Source organism: Eupeodes corollae, chromosome 1 (genome assembly GCF_945859685.1).
Source record: "Eupeodes corollae chromosome 1, idEupCoro1.1, whole genome shotgun sequence".
NCBI classification, from domain to species: Eukaryota; Metazoa; Arthropoda; class Insecta; order Diptera; family Syrphidae; genus Eupeodes; species Eupeodes corollae.
In genome coordinates, this window is record NC_079147.1 from 115078729 (window position 1) to 115106703 (window position 27975).

Sequence of the window (27975 nt, forward strand, 5' to 3'; positions counted from 1 at the left end):
AATGTCGAAATAAACGCAAGGATTTGCGTTTATCAAGTTCAAAACGATTTGTTGTAAAAATAATGTTAGGCAAGGCCGCTTAGATTTGACAAATTTGTGCTTGTCACTTTTTTTTCATTTTTTGAGGAGGGAATGGTTTGAATGGTTGAGCAGGGATCTGACTTTCCTCCTAAATACGGATGCTACGAACAGCTTCTAACCTACAAACATATACCTACATATACATATATGTCAATAGGGAGAAGATGAGATATATTTGTATTTATTTCTAATACACTTTGGGTGTTATTTTTTCTGGGTTGGGCTTGGGATTTTTGTATCTCACCATTAAAACACATACGCTGCTGGCATTAGAGTTAAGTGTTTTTCTCTTAAATGAGAAATTCTACTTAGTGAATTTATATATGTATGTTTTTGTGCGTTGTTCTGTAGATTCGTACGTATACGTATATATGTATGTACTTGTTGGCGGATAATATTGTGCTTTGCAGATATAGTATTTCTTTAGATCAAATTCTGACATAAGTGTTTATTTACGAATTAGCTTTAATATGAGCGTCCTGGCATAACATGTCCTTGAATTTTTTTTCTGTTTCTGAGAAAGAAATTGTTTATATTCACTTGACATGACTAACATATATTTCGTATTTTTGCTTAACATACATACGTTCATTCGTATATCAAGAAAAAAAGAACCTTAAAGCCGTTAAAGTCATAATGGAAATTCTTTCATGGATATTTTGAACTGTCAGAGCCTTTGTTCATTGAGGTCGCATGACGTGAAGATTAATTATGTATGTAATTCTTTGAGAATTTCATAGGTTAAAAATATCCCTGAATAAACTCTTTGAACATTGCATGTGTATGTTTGCATGAACTTATGCCATGGTGTTAATCCCTGAGTTTTTGTTTTAATATTGATAATTCTCGGCGTTTGAATTGTTAATTTTTAAAATAAAAGCAGGTAGATACCTACATACTGGTATATAGGGACAAAAAATATCTAGACATTAAAACAGTAAAGGCCAACTTCATGACGAAGTTCCAAAATGAATAAAACTTAATCAAGTAATTGGGATTTTCTTTGAAAAATAATTTTAAAAATATTTAGAACTCTAGCATTTCTCCACATCTAATCATGTCTGTAGAACTCGCTTTAAAATATTTTTTGAGTCTTAGAAAATTTATAGATCTCGGTTAAATGGAAGTGAGTTATGCTTTTTTTGCTGTTTTTGTAGCAATCTGCAGCTGGTTCTGTCACAAAATTAAAAATACTTGTCAGTTTTCGTTGAATTTAGAATTTGGTTTTGATATTCCCTTTCATTGTGTTTTATTGGATTTCGTTTAAAACTGCTTCATTTAAAATTACTCTTTTTTTTATAAATGTACACATGCATATACATTTGTATATTCGTGTTCAACTGAACATCAAACTTGAATTAATATCAAATAAAAATTGGTTTCCAGTCCTGCAATCTTTGAAATATGATATGATGCACGCAATTTAAATGAAAAGAATTATATTGAAAGCTTAAAGAAATCGTAAGTTTATTAGGTTTAGCCAAAAATGCAACAGTATTTCTAAAAGTTTAGTAATAATTTAAAAAGGTTTTATGTCTTTTTGGGCAGACTCAATAGTCGTGGTCATCATTATAAACTCTAATAATGTATAATGTCCATCCAACCTTTTGATGCAGGTAATAACAATGTAAAACTAAAATGAAGCTTACGAAAAGTAAATTGTTTAATGTGCTTAAATGCTTATGTCAATTTTACAATTGTAGTACCCATGGCATGATGATTAGTGCGTTGGACTACGCCGACGTACAAAACGGCCCGCAAGGTTGAGGTTATTAAATTTCTCTTGCAGAATGATTTCGACAAGATTCAGCGATATTGCGACGACTGGAAACTGAAAATAAATGTCCAGAAGTCGGAGACAATTCTGTTACGGACTCCGTTGGCCACGAGTTATACATGCAAGAATTGGCGCAAGATGGTCATTGTTGACCTTCACCGGCACCGATTAGCGAGCAAAAGTGTAGTGAAGTACCTCGGTATCTGGTTAGATCAGTATTTATATTTCGACAGACATATAAATGCTTCTCTGACAAGGGCCAGAGGAGCCTTTTCTCTGATGAAACGGCAGTTTTACAGCAGTTTTACGGCCGATGATAGTTTATGGTTGTCCTGTGTGGTTCAGCGTTGCCATTTCCCAGATGGAGAAGTTTCGGGTGTTCGAGTGACAGTGTTTTTATTACCCTATACCGGCTTATATTGAACAGCCGAATCTTCTTTTGTGCATTATTAATCCAACGAGGTTCTACTCGTATACAACGGGACTCGAATCAACAGAATTGACAATTTTGCTATAAAACAAAATAAGGTCACATTGCATGAGCTGTCTTTGACCAACAATCTATTCGAACGACGAGTATTTTGAGAGTGCACGCTTGAGCGGCTTCATTCCACCAGAGGCATTCCTCTTTCCTATACAATCGGGACGTCATGGCACAAGGCTGAGCAGAGCTCCTTCGGTTCAGTAGGGTTGTATCCGAACGGGATAGGGTAAAGCAGGGGAACCAGTTTTGGTGGCTTTAATCGGCAATTGATAGTGGATAGTTGCGATGGGGTTTTAAGCCTTGGATGGCTAGCATACTTGTTTTATAGATTTAGGGTTTAGTTTTAAGTAGAATACTCATGGTGGCACAAAAAAATGCAAAAAAAAACATGTAATAAAAAAAAATAAAAAAAAAACAACAAAATATGAAAAAGTAAAAATGTTTGATAGTTAGATTTACTGCTGTGGTTGTTCTAGTTTTAAGTTGTTTATAGGTAGTTTAAGTTACCATTAAGTTTTATATTAAGGACCTTATTTTAAGTAGTTTTAAGTAAAAATAAAAAAGGATGTTGATGTTAGTTTTTTTTTTCAAATTTTCTAATAAATACAAAAATAAATAAAATTGAATCAAAGTAAAATAGATCTTAGGGCCGAAAGGTATTAGTATTAAGTTTTATACTTCAACTTAGAGTGTCCGTATAGGACCAGTAAGTTTGTTGTAAGTAATGGTTAGTTAGGCTGTTTTTATGAATTTTTTTCTAGCTTTAAGCTAGGTTTAAGGTTAAATTAATTAAAATGAATTAAAAACAAACAAGAAATACGTTGGACTGTCATGCAAGAGGTCTTGGGTTCGATCCCTGCCTGTGCCATCTAAAGTTTTTTTTTCACGAATACTGCCTCTTGCACAAGGCTGAGCAGAGCTCCTTCGGTTCAGTAGGGTTGTATCCGAACGGGATAGGGTAAAGCAGAGGAACCAGTTTTGGTGGCTTTAATCGGCAATTGATAGTGGATAGTTGCGATGGGGTTTTAAGCCTTGGCTGGCTAGCATACTTGTTTTATAGATTTAGGGTTTAGTTTTAAGTAGAATACTCATGGTGGCACAAAAAAATGCAAAAAAAAAACATATAATAAAAAAAAAATTTTAAAAAAAACAACAAAATATGAAAAACTAAAAATGTTTGATAGTTAGATTTACTGCTGTGGTTGTTCTAGTTTTAAGTTGTTTATAGGTAGTTTAAGTTGCCATTAAGTTTTATATTAAGGACCTTATTTTAAGTAGTTTTAAGTAAAAATAAAAAAGGATGTTGATGTTAGTTTTTTTTTCAAATTTTCTAATAAATACAAAAATAAATAAAATTGAATCAAAGTAAAATAGATCTTAGGGCCGAAAGGTATTAGTATTAAGTGTTATACTTTAACTTAGAGTGTCCGTATAGGACCAGTAAGTTTGTTGTAAGTAATGGTTAGTTAGGCTGTTTTTATGAATTTTTTTCTAGCTTTAAGCTAGGTTTAAGGTTGAATTAATTAAAATGAATTAAAAACAAACAAGAAATACGTTGGACTGTCATGCAAGAGGTCTTGGGTTCGATCCCTGCCTGTGCCATCTAAAGTTTTTTTTTCACGAATACTGCCTCTTGCGGGGAATTGACAGATTCTACAAGAGTAATTCTTGTCATGAAAAACGCTTTCTATTTCTTTTAGCCGAAAATCTCGGAGTTGGCTAAAATTTATAGGTCCCCTCAATTCCTGACAACATAACTCGCACACATTAATGGTTGAGTGTTGTAAGTCTCTAATCCCTAGTTCTCAATGCCACCTATTTTTTTTTTAACTTTATAACTTATGAAACGCTTATGTATGGCTTCTTGCAAACCGTGCAAGTTTATGTATTTTCTTAAAATATTTTATTATTGCACATAAAATACCTTCGTGGTCTGAAATTAAATCTAAAACCGGAATTAATCTAGAAATTCGGTCCTTAAAAAAGAAATAAAAACATTGCTAAACCGAGTTCTAATATCTTAGACCCCAAAGTTGAGCCTCTTATAAACTGAAGTTCTATCTTAATCTAATGCTGGGAAATTTAATGAAGAAATGAGTTAGAATTCAAATGAGTTCTAATAAATCAATAAACCGATTTTTAGAGACTAGAACCTTGTCAAGAAAATTGCTGTAAGAACAAAACAAAAATCGATAAATCATAAATCATGAACCTTTTGTTACCATTTTCTTAAAAATATTTTTGATAGAATCATAAAAATTTCAATAGATTATAATCTTAGGTAAGAATAATGATTTCCCATAATATGTATTTATAAATTTTTAAAATTTTTCTGAAGCAAAAATTTAATATCTATATTGCTTATAACTAAAACTCCAAATAACTCCAGGTAACGTTGTAACTTTAAGTTTTATATTTCTGTTTAAACTGAACCATAAACATTACTAAAAATTTGTTCGGTTTGTAAAAACTGTCTGGATGTTTCATATCAAAAACGAGAAGAAGAAGAATCTAATTTTCTTGACATGACATTATAATCTTGATGCATGTGACCTGTTACGTAATTATTTTCCAACTAAATCATTTTACACCAAAATATAAAGTATCGAATGTTATCTACGACAGAGAACTAACTAACACCACTCCAAAATCATTTTATGGTTTGAATTTAATCTCAACATCACATCAGACATCAGGAGCAGCTTTTAAGTACCTAACCTATATGAACTTTGTACAAATAATCATACATTTGTAAAGCTTATACATACATAAGTATGTAACATATGTGTTGTGACATTGCTTGTATTCTCATTAGTTGGACAATTTTGTAATTCCATTAATTACTTTCCCAGAATTTATATCTATGTACAATGTACCTGCATACAAATCTCACGTGGAGTCTTCCAGATACCCAGTAGCTACCCACCTATTCTGCTCCTGGGCCTGGTCGTGTCATTTTCATTGCACAGTGCAAAATAATGCATAGTACACGTGCTCCAGGTAATGCTACTCTCAGACATCAAGCACAATATGTGTCCCACTGTGCTTAAAGTAAGTCTGTGTGATATGAAAACAATTACTTCTGCAAGCAACTTGAGTGGAAAATTCTTCTAAAGAAAATCTTCTCTTCTTTGGAAACAGACGACAAGCCACAGGAATCATACCTCAAGCCAAGCGGCCCCACTATTAAAAAAGTAAAGTTGTTGCATAAATGTCAGGGCTGGATTTATAGGTTTTAAATGTATCAAATGATTCCTCACAATCCCAATCCATGTATTATAACATTTATAATATTATTTATATTTATTTATAACATTCCGCTTTCCCTCAATACGGAATAAATAAAGATAAATGTATAAATTACCTTCACTCCTACATTTAAATATCTATCGATAAGCAATATAATTTTTTATCAAATCCGCTCCTAGTTGATATCTAGTTCTTTGATATAAAGTAAGTGCTAAAGTACAAGTATATGATTTTAATACACATGGAAAACATAAGAACAGCTTACTATAGAAGCATTGTTAAGAAATATCAGACTCAGATTGTGGATTGATGTGAGGAACATTGCAATTTTCAGTCCAAAAGACGTACAATAATCCTCAGGTGGCAAACAAGACAAATTAAAGAAACATTAACACGTGACTTCGTGTCGTTTTCACTAATATGGTTTCTTATGGGCAGGTATATTTTCCAACACCTGCCAGATATGGTTGTGCTCATCAGCGGATACATGCTATAAGTTCAAATCGTTTCATCATTACTTTGTAGCCTTTTTTATTTCTTTTATTTAAAGCATACTAATTTAGGCTTAGCTTTTTACGATAGATAGATAGATAAAGATGATGTTAACCTTTCGCTAAACAAAAATACAATAATAAATTATATAAGTCAAATGTTCTATAAAACGTTTAAATTTAAGAAGTTGGTTTGTGAAAAAAGGTGATATACTCGTAGAATGGAAAATGTAACTTATGTGAATCTTAGCAATGAACCTATACCAGTTGAAATGATAAGCAAGCACTTAACAAAAACAACTAGATGACAATACTAAGAGTTCAGAGCAATAACAATTAGGGGGCGCAGCAGTGCGTTGAAAACTGGGGACTATTGACTTACAACTGGCAACCATTTCTGTGTGCAAGTAATGTTGCCAGGGATGGATGGGACCAACAGATTCAAGTCAAATATGAACGGCTTATTTGAGAAAGCTTTTTTCACGAGAAGAATTATTCTTAGAGGATTTGGAAATTCCTTTCAACAGGCAGTACCCGTGAAAATAACTTTAGATGACTTAGGCATGGATCGAACCCAAGACCTCTGGCACGACAGACTAAGGAACTTTTTTTTTAAATTCGTTTTTATTCCCCTTAATTCTTAAAAAATAAAGCTAGACAAAAATTCATATAACTAGGTTAATAAATAATAACTTACAACTAAATTACTGGTCCCATACGGACACGGAGTTAAACAATAATTCCTTATTCTAATGCCTTTCGGTCTTAACATCTATTTTACTATAATTCAATTTGATTAATAACAAAATTTAAAAAAAAAAACTGTTTTCATTATTTTTACTCAAAAACTACTCCAAATAAGGTCTTTAACATAAAACTTAAAACTAGAACAACCACAGCAGTAAATCTACCTATCTAGCATTTTTTTTTTACTTTTTTTTCTTATTTCATGTTTTTTTATATTTTTTTTGTATATATATTTTGTTTGAAATATGTTTTTTTTGTGTCACCATGGCTATTCTACTTAAAATTTAACATTGAAACTATAAAATAAGTATGTAGGCCGGCCAAGGCTTAAAACCCCATCCCGACTATCAAATATCAAGAGCGGATTGAAGCCCTCTGCCATGACGAACCGATTGTAGAGGAGTCGCCTTTGCAAATCTATCTTGTATCAGTCTTCATCTATCTAAAAAGAAGAATGCCTCTGGTAGATAGAAGCCGCTCAAGCGTGCACTTTCAAAATACTCGTGTTTCGGATAGAACGCCCCGAAAATTGAATTGTTGGTCGAAGACAAAGCTCTTGCAATGTGACCTCGAACGAGTTTTTAACGAAATTATTGTCAATTCTGTTGATTCAAACCCCGTTGAACAGGACCTCGTTGGAATAGTTAGAAAATTCGTCTGTTTGATATAAGCCAGTACAGCGTCGTAAACACTGCCCCTCGAACGTTGAACCACACAGGGGAACGATAAACGATCATCGGCCGAATGAAGGCCATGTAGCAAACAACCTTCACTCTGGGGTCAAGCCGAGTTCTGTAAAACATCCGTTTTGTCAGAGCGAAGGTTCTTCTGGCCCTGCTCAGTGCAGCATTTTTTTGTCTGTCGTAATATAAATACTGACCTAAGCAGAGACCGAGGTACTTCAATACACTTTTGCTCGCTAATCGCTGCTCGTGAAGGTCAACGATGATCATCTTGCGCCAATTCTTGCACGTATCCCACGTCCGGAACAGAATTGTGTCCGACTTCTGGATATTAATTTCAGTTTCAAGTCGTCGCAATGTGCGAAAAACAAGTTTAGACGCAGCATGAATTGTGTCATGACCCGCCTTGAACTCGAACTGTTTATCCGGAATTATTTTGATGTCCGCAGGTCACTTAGTCGAAAAGACTTATCGACCGAAGATTTGACGGGTTGGAGTTGTCTTTTCCTTTTTTCGCTAAAGGATGAACCACAGCGGTCTTCAAATGCCCTGGATAATATGCATTATTCAGTGCATTATTGAAGAGTGTAGTATAAATGTCAATTGCCTCCATCGGTAAGTGCCTTAGTACAACGTTAGATAATGACACCTGCTAATTTTTTGTTTTTATTGAATTGAAGATGAGCTGAAGCTCAACATTCGTCACAAACAAGAATCCTACGCGCTAACCATCATGCTACAGGTACTAGTGAGTGTAGATCAAAGGTCTGATAAAAGATGTTTTTGTCATTTTGAAAGTAACGCCAATGAGAAGGCTCTCAAATTCCTTTGGAAACATTTCAAAAAAAAAACTAGAAAATACGTGATAGAATATAGGGAGTGATTTTTTTTACAGCCACTGGTTGGGCTCAGACAAAGTCAAGCTAAGAGGCCCAATTTTCGAATACTTTTTACAACAGTTAGGGCTGTATTTTACCAATAACGCCGAATATACTCTTCCAAGGCGTTAATCCTTTGGGACTTACTTTCGTAGACAAGCGGAGTAAAATTTGACGATGTTGGAAGCTTCGACACGGGCTTAGGTTGCGATATAATTTGTTTATCAAAAGATTAATTCAATACATTGATTGTTACATGGCCTGTTGCATTTTTTGAAATCAAATGGCGTCCACATCAACAGCTTCCAATTCAGACACGAAAAAGTAATTAATATTAGCTCTATAGCGTACCTAATTCACTTCAACATTCAATTTTGGAAAATATGGACCAATCATTGCCTCTGCCCAGCCCAAAGACCACACCTTACAGTCTCTTTTTAAAGATATTAGTTTAATTTGCCAATGCAAAAAAAAATTAACTTCATCGCTGAACAACATTTTCTTGTGAGATTTTGAATCGGTGGCCTCCTCGTTTTAAGCAAACTCACCTAATGTGCCACGCGGTGGTTGTTAGTTCGGCCTTAATTCTTTTGCCGCAGTGTTTGCGCCTGCGTGTACGAAGTCTCTGAGGTCACACATTATCCACTTTTGCAAACGTGGTGCGAAAACGATTCATATGTACTTGTCCGACTCTGCTGAGCAGTGTCATCGTATGTCTACCGAATATGTAAATAAACATAAATACCTATTACTACTTTTTTTGGACTCTGCGGAGTTATTTAAAGTTATTTGGGTCCGAAAACTGTTGAAACTGTTTCGGAAGCCCTTAGCCATAAAATGGCTACCTGAATATATTCCCACAATTATAAGGCCTGAATAGATAATAATACAAATAAATTTTTGGAAATTTTCTGATTTTTTAACTACGTATAAACTTTCGTGTTTTTCAAACACACTGACTGTCATAATAATTTCAACCATATACCTTGTGTATAGGTATAATGAATTAACCTTGCACTCAAATTATCAAATCAAGCCAGTATTACCTTTCAAATTAAATTGTTTTCCTTGCAGTTGCACAATGTCCTCGCAAAATTCACATCTATTCAAATATAATCCCACCAAAAACTCATAAAACTATATCACTTCATTTATCCTATGAAAACAAAAACTTTTGTGCAAGTTTTATAACGTCTAACACAAATTGCTGCTGATCCTTTCAGATAGACATTCCCCAAGCTGCGCTTTCGTATTGCTCCTGTGCTTCCTGCTTTTAATTGTCATCCAAGTCTTCGTTGCTGGCAATCTGCAAATTAATGTTTGATAATGATGACAGAGAAGCTTTTATATAAAAATATAGAAGTAGCACAAAAAAAACGTACAACTTACTCCTGCCAACATATACGAGGTCCTCAATTAAGAAGTGTATATGTATGTAGATAAAATGTATATACGTATGTATATGATATGAAAGGAGATGATTTCTTGATTCTAGTCGGTTGGAAATCAATCCGTTCTTGTGGATTTATTCTTAAGATAAAGTTTTAGTCATGTTCTTTGTCCTTACAGGGTGATCGGAATTATTTACTCGACACAACTTCAAAAACTCTGACTTTATGAACTTTTTTCAAAACTCATTCATAAATTCTATCATCCATTATTAATTATACATAAAAGAAAAACACGTTACAAAATTATAGTATTTTTAAAATGTACATTTTTAAAACACCCTGTATGAACACATGGTTCTTTATTTCCCTATGAACCTATCTACCTGTTTGTATAAAACGAATACCGACGAACGTGTAACTTTAATTACGTGCACGATGGGAATCTCTCGAAATTTTATCCTGAAAAGAGGTTCGCGTTGTCGTTGGCGTCGTCGTCGGTCCTCGTCTAAGTCAAATAATATCCAAGGGTGAACAGGAACGAAGTTAGCTGACTTAAAGTTTATACGGGTAAACTATCTCCTTAACTTTTTTGCTTTTGGTCTACTTTGGCTCCTTCTTATAGTTCGTGTGCATCTTTTAAGAATAGATATAACGGACAAGTTTCCGAGCAAACTAAAGATACCTACCTTCTACTACTTTATGGGCAACTTTATTACTTCGAATAATATAACGTCATTATTGTCGCATGGAATTATGAAATATTTCTGCATACGGTAAGAAGTTCAACATTATAGTAATGCAAGTATAAGTAGATGTATTGTCACAAGAAAAAAGAAGTCTGTTGAATACATTCCGAGTCAAATGATTAAATATTAAAGTTCATTCGATATTTATGCTCCACACAAAAGTACATGAACAAAAGTCTTATTATTTGTTTTGATTTGCGGTTCACGAACTCGAAAATTAGTGTTAACTCTGAGAATGAGATGATCCATTTAACATAGAAGACGAAAGCCAACAATCCCGTTCTCCCGACTTAGACGAAGTAGAGGTTGCCATATCTTAGCTGAAGTATAACAAAGCCGCTGGAGCAGATGGCTTGAATACCGAGCTCTTCAAAGCAGCTGGTTAGGAACATGCACCAATTTAATCTGTGAGATATAGTCGGAAGAAAGCATGTCCGATGAATTTAACCTCAGTATTGTTTGCCCGATTCTGAAAAAAGGAGACGCTCTGAATTTCACCACCTATAGAGGAATCGGTCTCAGCGATGCTGAGCTTACAAAATCTTCTGTGCCGTAAAATTTGAACGTCTAAAGCCTATCGTTAACAACCTGATAGGCCCTTATCAGTGTCATTTTAGACCAGTAAAGTCTACAGTCAATCAAATATTCACATTACGGCAGATCTTGGAAAAGATCCAAGAACATCAAATCGACACCCACCATCATTTCATCGATTTCAAGACCGCATATGACAGCATATACAGGGACGAGCATATCTAGATTTGACAACACTAGTGGCGCTGTCATTCAAAAGTCTAATTACAAGCATATGCTGATAACATTGACATAATCGGAAGAACTCAGTGTGATGTGAATGGGGCTTTTATTGAGACATAGGTGGAAGAAATGGGTGTAACGGTTAATGAGGTCAAAACAAAGAAGATGCCGTTGTCAAGAAAGGACTTACAACACTGACTTCTCGGTCAAAACGTCACCATCAACAGACGTAACTTTGAGGTAGTCAAGGACTTCGTCTACCAGAACTGAGATCAAACGAGCAATAACTCTTGCTAAGCCCTGTTTTTTTGGGCTAAGAAAGCAATTGAGTAGCAAAGCCTTCTCTCAAGGGACCAAAGTGTCGCTGTTATACGGTGCAGAAGCATGGACTATGACAAAGCGGATGAAATCACCTTGGCTCGTTTCGAGAGAAAAGTTGTTCGTGTGATCTACGGTCCCGTATCCATAGAATGGAAGTGGAGGAGAAGATGGATTGACGAGCTGTACGTGACGTAGACTTAACCAGAAGGGAGAAGGCCAACAACTACGATGGCTGGGTCACGTAGAGCGCTTGGAAACCAATGTGCCAGCCCGGAAAGTCTTCGAATGCACACCCACAAGACAGCGCAGTAGAGGAAGACCGCGAATCAGGTGGCGGGCACAAGTGGAAATGGACTTCTACCAACTTGGAGCATGAAACTGGAAACATCCAACTAGGGCCCGAGCTAGATGGAAACGTTTTTTGGGTGAGACCCTAGTTCACACAGGATTGTAGCACCACCTTAAGTAAATAAGTAAGTCTGAGAAAGGAAGTATAGTTACTCAAATTTGTTGGGTGTTCTTAGAAATATTTTGAGCATATAACAATGATTTTGTGTTGTTAGCTTCGAAAACAGTTTTCTAATGCCAGTTTTGGGAGTATTGTTTTTATACAAAGTTTGTTTTACTAAAGTCGGAATACTACATTTCAAGCCCAAGTTATGACTGTAAGTGATGATTTTTTGACCAATTTGTTTTAATTTGGTTTTAATTCACTAATATAGTTCTAACTTATTTTGAATTAGCACATTCAACAATAATAAAAACAAGCAAGTGAAGTTTAAGTAGAGACAAGTGAACAGTACAGTAACAGTAACAGAAAATATAAGGTCTTCAGTTTAAATGAATCCCTTCTTCGTTAGATTAGAAATTACGTTTCACACCGTTTAATACAAGTAGTATTGCACAGGTCCAAGCTTTGAAAACCAGAAATTAAATACTGGTGTTCTACAGGGCTCTTTTCTATTTCTGACAACTCTCTATTTTGTCTGAAACTTCTTAGCCGATTCGTATTTTTCTGAACATAGAATTGTTAGCTTTTTAGTTCCTGAAGCTCATTAAAATTTGGACCGTGAAAGGAGTAAGCCAGAAGGTTGGCACAGAATCGAATGCTCGGAACTTATCAATTATCATCAGAAGTGGGATAACCCTAAAGGAAGGAATAAAAAGAAATTTTAAAGCAAAAAAGAAATATAAAAGCAAAATATTTAATAATTGACGGAAAATAAGAAGAATCTGGAAAAATGAAGACAAGGTTTCTTAAGAGTACATTTACTCCAACTAAACTAGAAATAGGTGCTACCGTTCTAAACAAAAGCAACCAAATACGGAAATACGGTTCACTTTAAAGGCATTTACGAGGTCATAGGCGTGTTGCCGAATGACAGGTACAAGTTGAAGAAAATCAATTCCAAAATTGTTATAGTTGCTGCAAGAGAAACTATTAGACCAGTTCCAAAAGAAAATTAGAAACATTATGTGTCATTATTAAATTGTTACCAAGTAATTGGCTGAAGTTTGAAGAACTTTTGATTTTTGTTAATTATTATATTATGAGTGCTTGGGCTAAATGGTGTAAGGCAAGTTTATGCTCGAGAGCTAAATATCTGAGCTTATAGTTGGTTGATTGTGGAATGGTTTAGAATACTAGCAGACAAGCTGTCCGCCTCTGAGTTCCTTTGGTTTTGTGGCAAATAAGACAAGTTTAAGCTTGTGAGCTAAACCTTTGAGCTTATTGTTTGCTGATATGGATTGTTTTGCGAATATAAGTAGACAAGCTATTTGCCTTTGAGTTACTAAGGTTTGTTATTAATCGTTAAAGACAAGTTTACGCTTGCGAGCTAAACCTCTGAGCTTACTATTTGTCTTGAATTGTTTTAAAATTATTATTTTGTTTCAAAATAATGACGGTTATGGATTGTATCATCGAGAACGATGAAAATTGCAGAATTGCCGTATTATAGTTGAAAAATACTTTGATAAACAACTTTATATGATCACTTTCAAAATGATCGTACGAACATTGAATAATATTTGTATGAAATTTCGTTCAGAATTATTATAAATAAATGAATCTGTGCTCCTGGAGTTCATTAAAATTTGGACTGTGAAAGGAGTAAGCCAGAAGGTTGGCACAGAATCGATTGCTCGGAACTTATCATATATATATGTCAAAAACTTGAGTATAGTTCCCATCTCAGAAACATACTCAAGAGACAGTATTCAACGAAGAAATTTAAAGCGATTGGCGACAATAACTAGCTTATTACGTCATCGTTAAAAATTTTTTCTTGTTTAACATTTTTTACAGACATTTTAATGGACTATTCTCTAATGAAGTAGCCATCTGCTCCTACTCCCCTTAAACAGTTTAAACTTAGTTTCTTCTAGAAATGAACCCTGAGTCCAACTTCGGCTGTACTGTGAGTTTCAGAGATTCGTTTTTATCCGTACTACACGAATGTGTAATGTTGAATACGCTCCATCTTTCCCTGTAATTGCAATGGTCATGAATTTAAAGAAAAGTTGTGAGAAGTAAATGTAACTTCATTGTTTCATTGCAATATCCATTTTGACCAAATACCGAATAATAAATTAAGAATTGTATCGTATCTACAATACGACTGAAAATTGTTCTTAAAATCTTGGTTGAGATCGAATTTTTGTCTCTTCACCTCTTCATTTTTGCATTACCTGTTACTTCCCTAAAATCAATAGAAAATTGTATGTCCTTATGAATGTCCTGTGACATGGAGTGTATTTATTTTTAACATAAGAAAAAAGAAAATATGTCCTCGAATACTATACCTACTGCTCTAATTTCAAGTAAAGTTCAGTGGTTTTATACGTGAACTTTTATACATAAACATAGGAAGAGACTTTGTCGGCAAAGTTTTCCATAATTTTACGTTAAAATTTGTACATTAAATCCTTAAGACCTTTTTTCTTATGATGTGGCACGAATATAATTTACAGAGCCATATCATACATGCGCAAAATCACACACCAACCAACTTTTCTGAAAAATATTTAATGCATGCAAGTGACTACTGCATTATAAACAAAAAGTCATTTGTGGGTTCTAGGTTTTTAGGTAAGTTGTGTGAGTATATTTTTTGGCAAAGCGAAAAGTATGCTCTTCACCGTGAAATAATTTTGGAAGAATATTTGAAATGGGGCTGTGATATGACCTTTTATCATGACATTCAAGTTGTTAATAGCCTTAACTTTTATATTTGGCTTAAACTTATTTTTTTAAATTTAGTTTAAAAATGATATCGCCTAATATGTTTTTTAACTTGAATATTTTTGTTTGTCATTTCAGGTAAGGTCTAATTTTTGTTATTCTAGTGGGTGAGTATAAAATCTGGACAGTGAATGAAACGATTTTTTTCGCAATTATTCAGGGAGTGATATCGTTTTTAGTTTTTGAGGTTGGAAGTAACTAAAATATTTTTCAAATTTAAATTCTCGCAAAAAAAATTTTACATATCATTAAAGAAAATATTTTGATATAACAAACAATTAATTTTAATTCATAAAAAGAAGGATTTAAATCAAGTTATGGTTATAAGAAAATGTTACATATTTATTTTATACAAGCTGGAAAGCGCGATAAAATGATGTTAAGAAAAATATGATGTTTTTTAGTTGATGGAATGGCTCTTATGTTCAACCTGTAACTCATCACTGGTGATTAAAAGATAATCCGTTAATGAAGTTAACAACAACAGGCCTATTTCATTGCTACCTGATTCAAGTAAAATTTTTAAAAAAGTGTAATTTCTTGAATAGAAATGCTTTGTTTTAGTAATGCATAGTGTCTTTGGCTGTTATGATTGTTATTTGATAGAGTGTCAATGAGTTTAAGCAGTAAGGGTTTTGGAATTATTCAAAGATGTGTTCTTACTATCACAGAATTCCTCCTTTAAAGCTCAATGTATTTTTTTTAATATTTTATACCAAATTAAATTTAAAAAAATTCGATCTGTTCGTAATTTGTGTTACTGTGCGAGGTCTTTAAAATTTAATTGTAAGTTGTTGGGTATGATTGGGATGCATGGTATAAGAAAATGTTTCGCTTGGTTTGTTCAGTAAACAATTTAGCCTTAAGAATATTGCTTTCCTATTGAGTTTTATTATTGTAAGGTAACAAACATTTAGCGCTCTCTGCATGATAGTTTGTGCGATGGACTTTCATGCTAGAAGTCTTGGGGTCGATTCTTGCCTTTTGTAATTCTTGTCATGAAAAGTGCTTTCTCAAATAACCCGTTCGGAATTGGCTTAAAACTGTAGAACCCCTAAATTCATAACATCACTCATACTCGGGAATGGTTGAGAGTCATAAGTCACTAGGGCCTAGTTCTCAATGGACTGTTGCGCTACCTAATTTATTTTAACAAACATTTATACAAAAAACTTCAACTTCACTGAAATACTTAATTCATGGAAACGTTCATTACTTTTTAAAATATTACAAATTCATTTAATTTGCCATATTTACTATACTGCATATACATTATACATATGTTCGAGAATGTATATGAATACAAATTTCAAAAGTGTATTATCTTAAACAAGTTATTTTCATATCAAATGGTTTTTTACCAATTACTAATCTACCTTCGCCCACCTCTACTTTTCTTAATACATATGTATGTACGTTAACTCCATTATTCGAAACCTTAATATTCCCTTACCTAAAAGTTACTTATAAGACCAATGAGTTTTTCTAAAATTCGGCTTTGTCGGCTTTTACCCTTTCTCTTTATAAATAAAGTATTATAAGCTTTCGTATTCAAAGGCATAGTTAAAATGAACCTCTCCCAAAGCTAGCTCCTGTACCCTTTTTTACTTATGGGCTCCAAATAACCACAACCAACCCTTAAGGGCTTAAGTTTCTTTTAAACCTTTGTATTTTCGTATGCGTATTGATTCTGCAACATATTTACATTTGGATATGGAATCAATTGAAAACAGAAAAAACAAATACTGTTTGAGGTTTCTTTCAGCTTTTTATTTTTTCGAAAAAACTTTACATAGATTCCAGGTATACTCAAAGTATTTTTTTTTTTCATAATAAAAGAAAAATTGACCCCGAACAAGGAGTACATATTGTTTATCCTGGAAATTTGCAAATTGATATACATGCATACATTTATGGTGATCGAAGTCGAAACTAAATGAAAAATATTTTTTGATTGGGTCCATGTCTGTCACCATAATACCATAATATTCTTTTTTTTTATTATTTTCTTACTCGAAAGGTTCCACCCTTAACTTTATTCTTGCAATACCCACAAACAAATATGTTCTTTTTTTCATTCTCTGCTCATTTCCATATTGCGTGTTAAATGCCTATTGAAAATTTTCATCATTCCTTTGGTAAAACTTCTTGGTTCTTGTTTGTGTGATATTTCCTGCCACACGACACATTTTAAGAGAAGGGTTTACTGGCATACCCACTTACGGAAGTTGAAAAACTGATATGATAATTCTTTTGTTAAACCGGGCAACAGAAAGAATTACCCTCCATATGTCAGGGTTGTTTTAAAAATATGTGATTGTATAGAATAGGTATACAAGGGGGCAGAGGAGGACGAGATTTTAAATTGATAGGATGACAAAAGCAGCACAAGCAGCCTTGGTGTTGAGGTAACGCCTTTCGTCCTAAACTCCTATACATACATACACATAAGTATCATCGACTGGAGCCGAAGGAAGTGTGTGCCATTTGTATGTGTTAAAGTTTTAAGATAGAATTTATTGGAGAGCCCCGGAAACCGGGTTGACTTATCATTTTTTCTTTTTCAAATAAAAATTCTGTAAAAAATTTTGCGATCCTTGAAAAAGTATTTTCAACATAATTCAATTTTCTTCGACTGCCATATCTTTTTTTAAGGAACCTCTTAAAGGATATAACTTAACTGACGACGCAATGTAATGGAAAGTGATATGAAATAAAGAATAATGTGCTCATCCTTGTGATCCTGTTTTCAGTCAGAACCAGCACCAACCCTCCTCGGCACGTAAGCTTCTCGAATATATTTTTTAATATGTACCTACTCCCTAACAACCTTCTTGCAAGAAATGAGCTTTAGAAGTTTGTATTGTGGGAAGTCGAGAGTTGCTTGAGAAATCGAAACCACGATGTGTGTTGAATACGAGGCCGAAGTTACAAAGATAATATCGCATGAAAAATTTGATTTTCAATTGCTTGGAGGCACGACATAAGATTTACATTTTTGTTAAAAAAGCTTATATGCGAATAATTTGTTTGTATTCGCGATTTTATAAGGACATATTTATACTACATGCACATGTTTGTATGTCTGAATGCATAAATATAAAGTTGAGGTTTTTGGTTCGAGCTGGCTAGCCAACGATTAATTTATGATAACAACTTTAAACATATTACGTAACGTAGGTACAATGTGAGCGATTGTTAAGTATTAAATATTTATTTAAATAAACAATATTATAATTACGTTATTTAGAAAAACATAATTTGTTAAAATAAAATGTCTTAAGTTACAACACTGTTTGGCTGCGTGATGGTCTTTCGGTTTTTCTTCATTAAACATACCACAGATTATATCCTTTTTGTGCACTGGTTCAGTAAGAATCAGAAATGTGTCTTTGTTCAATTCAACGTTCTTTCAAGTTACAATGAAGGTGTTTTTTAAGGATATCGTGTTTGTTAGAAAAGATTTAGGCATAAACTTATAAAAGTGAAAAAAAAAAACGAATAATGGAATGCGTTTTCGGTTAAAGTATGCTTTCCAAAAATTTTCCTGCGCACTTATAAACACATTTAATGTAATAACCTATGTGGCATTTGTGTGTGTGTTTTTTTTTATTTTCAACCAGTTACAAAAATCAATGACACTGAAATTCCGAATACAGTTATACTTTCGAATATAATAGTTTTATTTCTATATGAACATCCAGCTGCATTTAAAAAATACATACTTTTTACACTTTTGACGTTATTTGATTCACTCATTTTCAAAATATAGAATTTTCCAAAAATAATTGAGCTAACCAACTTAAAATTATTTCATATTATTTTTTTTGTCTGTATTTTTGATTTTAACCTATAGTTTCACATTTATACAATATACAATGAAATTACATTTCCGAAAAATTCAATATGGGTGGGTTTAAAAAAAAAGGTGTTATGTCATGAGTGAAGTATTTTTGAATTTGAACCAACAATTATTTGTTTCAAAATAAAATAACAGTGGTGTGATGGTAAGTGCACAGGGCTTTCATGCCAGAGATCATGGGTTTAACCGTGACTGTGCTATTTAAAGTTTTTTTTTCATGGGTACTGTCTCTTACGAGGAATTGACAAGTTTTGAATAGTTATTCTTGTCATGAAAAGTGCTTTCGTAAATTTGCCGTTCGGATTTCGCATAAAATTATAGGTCCGCTCCATCCCTGAAATGACTCGCCCACATGAATGGCTGATTGCTGAAAGTCGCATGGTTCTTTTCGGACTTTTGCGCCACCTAATTTAGGAAATCCACAGATACAAATGAGTTATTTTTCTACAAACACGTAACTTTCATAAAGAAAACGAACTAAAACCTATTTCGAAAACTGCAATTTGATTTGATTTCCTTTTTAACTGCACTCTAGAATGTGTGTAAAGGGACTAAACGTAACTTAAATTATATACATACGTATGTATATATAACGTTTCAAATATGGAGAACGTCGTGAACAAAATCTACGAATATAAGTATGTTCCTGGAAACATGCATCTGCAATGAAATTTTTCTTACAAAACGATTCTATGTTGCATATTTTCGTAGCAAAACAAAATATCTTGGGAGTGCATTTAATACGGATGTACATTATACTAGGTATACTTGTAAGCATTTATTTATTTTTTGTTTCTGGAAATGTTTTCTACGTATAGGAGATATCTCCAAACAGTGGAACGCTTACAAGAAAACCGAAGTGGGTTTTTAATTGTTGAGTTTTCTCTATTGAAGTACATATGTAGTTGTATTTGCTAGCCTCCAAAACCTTATTACACTCATTCTTTGAAAATTTGAAAGTATGGTTTAGTCTTATTTTTAATTTATATTTTTACAGTATTGCCCCTAAGACATTCGAAAGTGAAGAAACCGCACCCTGGGAACCTGATCCTGAAAAAAAATATGGATTCTTATATCCTTCCACAATGTGTTTGTATGATTTTTGAAAAATGGCTTGGACTTGTCTCACTGTAAGCTCTCCTTGCAGATATATAGAAACTAAGCATGCCTGAAGTATCTATGTTTAATACAAACGATGTCGTCGTCCTTAAGATATTTTTGAATTTAAAAAAATTTAAATTCTTGTCCACCCAGACTGTGTATGCAATTTGTATATATACAATGTCCTTTTTGTATTCTATTTGTTTTTATGTCGACAGATTGAGCATTGGTTTTTTCTATCCCTCTCCCTTTATTTTATTAAATAGATTGGAGACGGTTTTATTTTAAAAAAAAACATTTTTATTTTCTAAAAAAGTGTAGTAGAAAATAACAGAACTTTGTTACCTTAGGTAAAGGAGTAGATGACTGTGTGCATGCTTAAGTTGTCATTTGACAAAAGGATAATAATGTTTACTTTGTTTTTTTACGAACGAAGGATACAAAAATAAACATACATATATATGTATGTATACAATACAATACACTCAATATACACAATACACTTTAAATATAATACACTCAGCGTATGATACATTTTCCTGCTGTTTTATTTCCATTGAATTAGATTTAAAATACAAAATTAACTTTAAATTTAAAATACATATTTCTCAGGATTAAATTCTATAAACAAAAAGAGGCTGGGATGCGATCCACACTGATAACTTCCCATCCTATTTTTATAACTTCCATTACTATTTTTTGTAGATTTTATTTTTTATGAAAAAACAGACTGGTGGATCTTTATATAAAAATTACTGAATATCGAAAACAATATTTTCTGTGAAATAAAATAAGTTTGAAGCCAATATTTTTAATTTTTGAAAAGCTATTTGAGTCGAAAGTAAATTTTTACTAAGTTTTAGTATTGTTTTTTTCAGAGTTTTATTTTTTGTAAAAAAAACTGTCAATTCGATTTATTTTTTTAAAATTTTATCGAATGTTGAAAACAATATTTCTTATAAAATAAAATTAGTTTGAAGCTATTATTTCAAATTTTTGAAAAGATATTTGAGTCGAAAATCAATTTTTACCAACTTTTATACATTATTTTTTAGGTTTTTATTTTTTGTCAAATAAACAGTAATTTCGATTTTTCTCAAAATTTGTCCTAATGTTGCAAACAATATTTCTTATAAGTGAAATTAGATAAAAGCTATAATCTCAAATTTTTGAAAAGATATTTGAGTCGAAAATTATTTTTTACCAACTTTTGTTAATTTTTTTCGGTTTTTAGTTTTTTTTTGTAAAAAAACAGTCACTTCGATTTTTTTCAAAATTTTACTGAATGTTGACGACAATATTTTTTGAAAGAGAAATGTATATTAAAGCCAATATCTCCAAGTTTTGAAAAGACATTTGAGTCGAAAATCAATTTTTACCAACTTTTGTTAATTTTTTTCGGTTTTTAGTTTTTTTGTAAAAAAAACTGTCAATTCGATTTGTCTCAACATTTTCAGAATGTTTTAAAACAATATATTTCTCATACGATTAAATATGTTTGAAGCCTAAATTTAAAATTTTTGAAAAGATATTTGAATCGATATTCAATTTTTACCAACTTTGAGTAATGTTTTTTTTTGATTTTTTTTTTTTTAACCTGTCAATTCGATTTTTCTCAAAATTGTATCAAATGTCAAAAACATTATTCTTCGTTACACAAAATTGTTTTAGAAATAAAATCATATTTTAGTAGTAAAATTTTGGAGGTGACAAATGTTTTTTTCATTTTTTTTTATTTATAAAAAAACCGTTAAATGGCTTTGTTTCAAAAAATTACTTCTTTGATATCACGTTACAATTTTTTTTTTTGAGAGCCCTTACTGCATCTTTTTACCTTATTATCTGTATAATAAAATTTATTTGAAATCGATATCTCTGCTAGTTCTTGAGCTATGGACGACGATCGTACACACGACCGCACGGACATCTTTCTAAAAATCTTTTATTTCGACTCTAGGGACCTTGAAACGTCGAGAAATGTCAAAATTTTCAATTTGACAAATCGGACCCATTTTAATAACTTCCTATGGGAAGTTAATAAAAAAATCAGATCGAAAACATAAGTTAAGCCAGAATATTTGTGCACTATGTCGAATTTAAAATATTATATATATCAATGCCAATAAAATAAAATATCAACTGCAATTACTTCACCAATGTTTTATTTTGAAAAAAAGCTTAGGTTAACTTAGAAAGTAATGGTGCTGCTTAAATTTAATTAATTTTCGTATATGAATAAAAAGTCGAGTCGAATTTAATTTTCAATTCACAATTTTAATTAATTGAAACAAAAAAATTAAGTCAAAAACATTTTATTTAAAACTGAATATTTAAATAAAATATTTAGTCTAAAAACTTTAAACAATAATATGTACAAAAAGGATTTTAGCCAACATGTTTACAATTCTTTGATTATTAACCGTCTTATGGAAACCATATATTCTCCAAGTCGTATTCTTCAATAGCAGATAAGAAAAAACCGGTTATCATTTGACCATAATGCTCAGAATGCACGGTGACTCTCGTTCCATTGTCAATTTCGAAGAAGTAAGGTCCAATCACACCTCCGCTCCGGACTAAAGAGCGCACCAAACAGTGACTTTTGTGGATGTAATGGCTTCTGTTTAATTACTTGAGGATTCTCAGAACCCCACATACAACAATTTTATTTATTAACATACCCACCGAATGAGAAATGTGCTTCGTCGTTGAATATTGCTCAAAAATCGCAGTCCACGCCTGTTATTCAAGCACCCATTCAGCGTATCTTCGACGTTGGGAATGGTCAGCTGGCTTCAATTGTTGTTGTTGAGAAGGACTTAATATGGAAGTAGGTGTAGATCCAAATGCAAAATACGCCATAATGTGCCATAATACAGTCTAAATTCCTGAGAACGACGAGGAATAAACACATTTCCGTAATCGGCAACAGGTTCACTTAGAGCAGCGATATTTTTACTAGTTCGAGCCTTAAAATGTCTGTAACCAATCCAGTCTCTTCAAATTTCTTCACAGTTTTGCCAATTGCTAGCTTAGTTGGACAATTATGTAAACCATAATCTCCTTTTAAATACGATTATGTAGCTGTGAGAGAACCACCATTTTTGTAGTAGGTTTTAACAATTTGCATGCGTTGTGCGATAGTTAAATGATCCATTTTCGTTAATATCAGACTATCAACTGAAGAAAAAATGAATTGATTTAACAACTAAGTTTGGCAGAAGTCGAATTTCAGCCTTTTACTTTTAAAACCGCAAAATTGTTAACCCCTTATATTGTTGTTTACATTAATTTAGTTTAGCTTTTAGAAAAATAAAATTTTTACAAACAAAAAAAACAACAACCTACTGAAATTAAATGGTTTTTGACTCAAATATCTTGACAACAAAGGAAGATATTGACTTCAAACATGTTTTATCTTACACAAAATGTTGTTATAAATACTCTTTGAAAAATTTTTTATTCGGTTACGAATGTGAAATTATCCGTTTGAGTCGTATTCCTGCCTCTGTTAACCATTATTATATTAAAGATCTTCGTTTTTTACCTTTTTTCGGAAAACAAATTTCTCCTTTAAACTTTAAATATTTTTTTGGAAAGGGTCAAATAAAATTCTTTTTGACAAAAGATATACCTAATAAACGTCTTTTTCATTTGAACTTTTCTTACCCACCCACGCACAGAAAAAAGTTTCAGTTTCCATAACGATATCAGAGCTTAGCAGGAAAGTTTTTCACTACTGGAAAAGAAATATACTCTGTCCATTATTTGTGTTGTTTTTTTTTTTTTTTGCTGGTTAATTCTATCATCTTTCAGAAATTTAAAAACTACTGTACTACATGCATTGAATGAATTCTAATTCTACAATGTCTTTTAATATAAATGATTTTATAAATTTGAAACTAAGCTTGAAAACTAAATTCCCGACAGTAACTATCAAATTCAAAATACAAAAAAGAGGTTGGAGTCCACACTGAATACTTCCCATTGGTACCCATTTAAAATCTTAAGCAAGATTTTTGTGACAATTCAATTCAAACAAAAAATTAAGTTTAATATGTTTTCTGTGGAATTTTTTCAAAGAGCTAAATTCATATATTTCTATAGGAAAACACTGTCCTTAAGTTTTGAAAAACTTTGACAACAATATTTATAATATTCTTCAGATAATTTAAAATTTAATTTTTAATACTTTCTAATAATTTTTTGTTTCAGGTTTTCATTTTTATTTGAATTAATAATAGCTTTAGGAAATATTAAAAAACACAATTTCATATCGGATGCAGAAAATTTGAAGTTAATAAGTTTTGTTTGTTCTCAAGATATCAGCGTTGAAAATCCAAGTTCTAAAACCATTACCTGATAAAATAATTTGAAAGCCAATAACTTTATTCAAAAAATTTAATAGTCAATTTTAACCAATTTTTAGTCGTACATTTTTCAGGTTTTTATAAAAAAACTATGAATACGATTATTCTAAAAATTTTACCAGATGTTGAAAACATTATTGTTTCAATTATTTTGGAATATCAGTTCTGTTTGAGGGCAACCATATTATGGTTCAGTTGTTCTTTTAATTTACAGAAAAACGTTGATTGAGATTTTTTTTCAAAAATACATACTATATGAATTTCGTATCACATCACATTTTTTATAAAGTTGAATTGAAGTCGCTAAAGCTATTAGTTCGTAAAATATTTGGAGTGCACACCAATGTTTATTTTATTTAAATTGCTATAGTACAAAAATCACACACTCAATTTTTCTTAAAATCCGTGCTGCATCCTTCGATGTTATTGTCTGTAAAACAACATTTATTTGAAGTCGATATCTCTACTGGTTCTAAAGGTATTAACAACGAAAAATGGTATCCCGAAAGTACGTTCACTTGCACACATGGACATCTTTGATTTGGAGTAGGGGCCTTAAACCGCCGAGAAATATAAAAATGAGCAATAGTCACTCATACAAAAGTCATTACCAAGAAGTTTGAGTTCATCATTTAGGGACATTTTGTTTTTTGATTCATTTCAAATTAAAAAAACATGAAAATATAACATTGGCCAACCTTAAAACACAAAACCAGGAGCTTTAATTGTTTAACTGGCTTGAGATGGCAGTGTTCAAATACTGGGTTACGTAAAATCAAAAATCTTATTTAAAAATCCTATACATTAACAGGATTAGGTTCACTGTCAAATTCACTTATATAGGTGGACTATATTTGACATCGTTTTTATAGATTCTCGTTGTTGTTTTCTCCGTCTTCAGTTGGTGGTTGTAATATTCTATCAAGCGAATTGGGCTTAGATTATCTGGACTCACATAATGTCTGTCTTCAACAGCACTGTTTTCTCCCGTAGACCCTCTAGTATACTTTGTATATACACTTCTACCTGGCTTCTACTTGCAATACACTTTTGGTGGAAATGATTAAATCGAAGTCAATCGTTTAATTGATGTGACAGGCAATAACCACTTGGATTATTAAGGTAAAATGGTATTTTCCTGTGGTTGGTTGGGTTTATCCAAGAGTCCAAAACAAACCTGAGAATATGTAAGAGGCTCTTCTTCTTAAACTGCACACAAGCACACTCAAATTTATTTTAAAGGATATAAATACAAAGGACTCTCATGGCAGGCAAGCCCGACCCGACCAGTGAGATGAACTCTCCGAAAAAAAAACTGATTCCGACTTCGAAGGCTAATAATGAAGTGTCAAGTGCTATTTATCATGGAGTTTCCATCTGACGGGTGGAAGTATCCATGAAATGGTATACAAAGCTTTGTTATTCCTTCAAAATGGATTCCCTACCTTTACTTTGGAGAGTATTTTGAGGGCAAGATAATTGACTTTTCCAAGAGAGAGTGGGTTTTAGATATAAATAGATTCGTTCTAAGCAATAAGTCCTTACGAGCATTGGTAGTTTACTTTCTTCTTGGTACCCAGTAGGAAATTTGCTCACCAATGAAAATTTTGTGTGAAATCGCCAAGGAAATCAGCTACTCGAATCATTTAGGAATAGCATGCAATGAAATCCTTACTGAAAGGCATTGCGTTTTTCCTATGATTATACAATCCACCCTATCTTTTTCCTTGTAAAATATTTCATTCCCGATATGAAGCACGAGATGGGTGTTTTGTTTTTGTTTATATTTGCCTTTTTCTTCTCTACCTGCCACTGAATAATACGGAGATTGGCTTCAGTTTTAGAATTTCAATGCTCGGGTTTTTTACATACAATAAAAAATTGCCGTTCCCGTTCGTCAGCCTGGTTTGCTTCGAGAAACAAAGTTATTTCCAACAACAACGACCGACGGTGATGGCGACGCATGGTTGAAGGATTGCAATGTTCGGGTTTTTTACATATCATAAAAACTTCGATTCGCGATCGTCAGCCTGGTTTGCTTAGAAACAAAGTTATTTCCAACAACAACGCACAGTGTTCGGGGTAAGTGATTTTTTTTTGAGAGCATTGTTGTTTTTTCGAGAAACAGTTTTCAGTTGAATTTCATTTATCATAGTGTCAACAAGTGAGTAAAGCTTAAAGTTATTAAAAAGAGTTTAGAAAATAAATTATAATTGTAAAAAAGTGAATATTTTGGTAAATTGGTAGAATTTGTGTTCAAATGGACAAGAAAAATATTCAGGTAATTTCATTTAAATTACAAATCAATTTCTACAATTATCTAATCCTATGTTTTTGCTCTTTTTATAAAGGCTTCCGGATCTAAACAGTCGGCAATGGACTCCATTGAATTTTCACCCACAAAGCAGCCAAGGCGGATTTTTAAGAAAACGGTAATTATAACTATTATTATTTTATTAAATTAAATTTCTATATATCTGCTTTACATTTTGTATAGAATCAACAAGATATGATAGACGAAATGAGAGCGGACATTAAAAGTTTGTGTGTCACCACGGAGCAGCTAAAAAATGGAATCTGCACATTGGCAGCATTTTTTTCAATAAAATCATAAAAATTTACATGGCTGTTTTTTTTTTTAATATTTGTATCCAAAGATTTAGGTATGAGTAAAAAATAATTCGATAATAAAAACATGATTGACTTTATTTATGCACATTCACTACATTTTTCACCAGGTCAATTTGCATTAGTGAATGAGTTACATTGGCTTCCCTAAGGAAACCACTGGCCAATATTCATTTATGAAAAAGGCATTCAATTTTGCAAAGTAAATTCCTTGGTGAACATTCATCACATTTTCCACCAATGTAAAGTACACAAGTATATCAGCAACTCCACTAACCCAGTGATTTCCCCGGTGTGAGTTCACGGTATTTTTCATCAACTACAATTCACTTTGGAATACACCAAATGCACTTGCTTGGTGATTTCCTCTCTGAACAGTCACCATGAAATTCACAACTTGGTGAACGCCAATCCAATCCCCATGTTAATTTCACTGATGTTTTCACCATGTTTTCATGGGGTGTAGCTTCCATTCACCAAGGAAAAAGTTGGTGATTCACCGATGAATTTTTTGAAATTTCCTACTGGGTATATGCTTTTAAATACAAAGGAAGTATGGCATGTGTATGTGTTTGTTCGTGTGCATGTAAGGATTTGTATATGGGATAGAGATGAAGTAAGGTTCGGATTAGTTTTATACTTTTGCCCTGATACTCTGATTTTTACCAGTACGATAAACTTAAGTGAGATAAATATCCCTGAGAATTTCGTAATACAAAATCGGAAGACGAAGGTTCCAAAGACTTAAAATTCTCCTAATGTGCTGTTGCTGATGTTATGTGGGTTGCTGCCTCTGGTTGTGACGAGACTACCTTCACTTATGTTTTCTTATTCTCAGCTGTTCCTGTGGAAATGATAAATCGTTGATAGATTAAATTTTGTTTGCTTAACTTAATTGCGTCGGAGGTAAGGTGGGACGACTTTGAAGCCTCAAGGGGAAAAGCACCATCAGAGACAAAATTTTAGATGATGATGGTAAAGTGAGTATACCAAAAGTTCCCCTTATTTTCTTGACTGCAGAAAGGACGAGAAAACAAGCACGTACAAATGGCAAAATGGATTTAATTAGTAATTCGGTTGCATAGGTATGTGTGTAACGTTTCTGTGCAAGGTAAAATATGTGTAATTTATAATCAAACTTCCAGGTAGATTAGTTTCTAATAAAT

At 32.6% G+C, this 27975-nt stretch overlaps 1 protein-coding gene and 1 long non-coding RNA gene across 3 annotated transcripts in view; both read left to right on the plus strand.

The window, feature by feature from the left end:
* LOC129953652 (hemicentin-1) overlaps window positions 1-27975 on the plus strand; it is a 403952-nt gene that overhangs the window by 264295 nt on the left and 111682 nt on the right. The window lies entirely within an intron of this gene.
* On the plus strand, window positions 25763-26802 carry LOC129953655 (uncharacterized). Its single transcript, XR_008782565.1, has 4 exons — window positions 25763-26263; window positions 26337-26462; window positions 26533-26613; window positions 26679-26802. It is a non-coding gene; the product is annotated as an uncharacterized LOC129953655 (long non-coding RNA).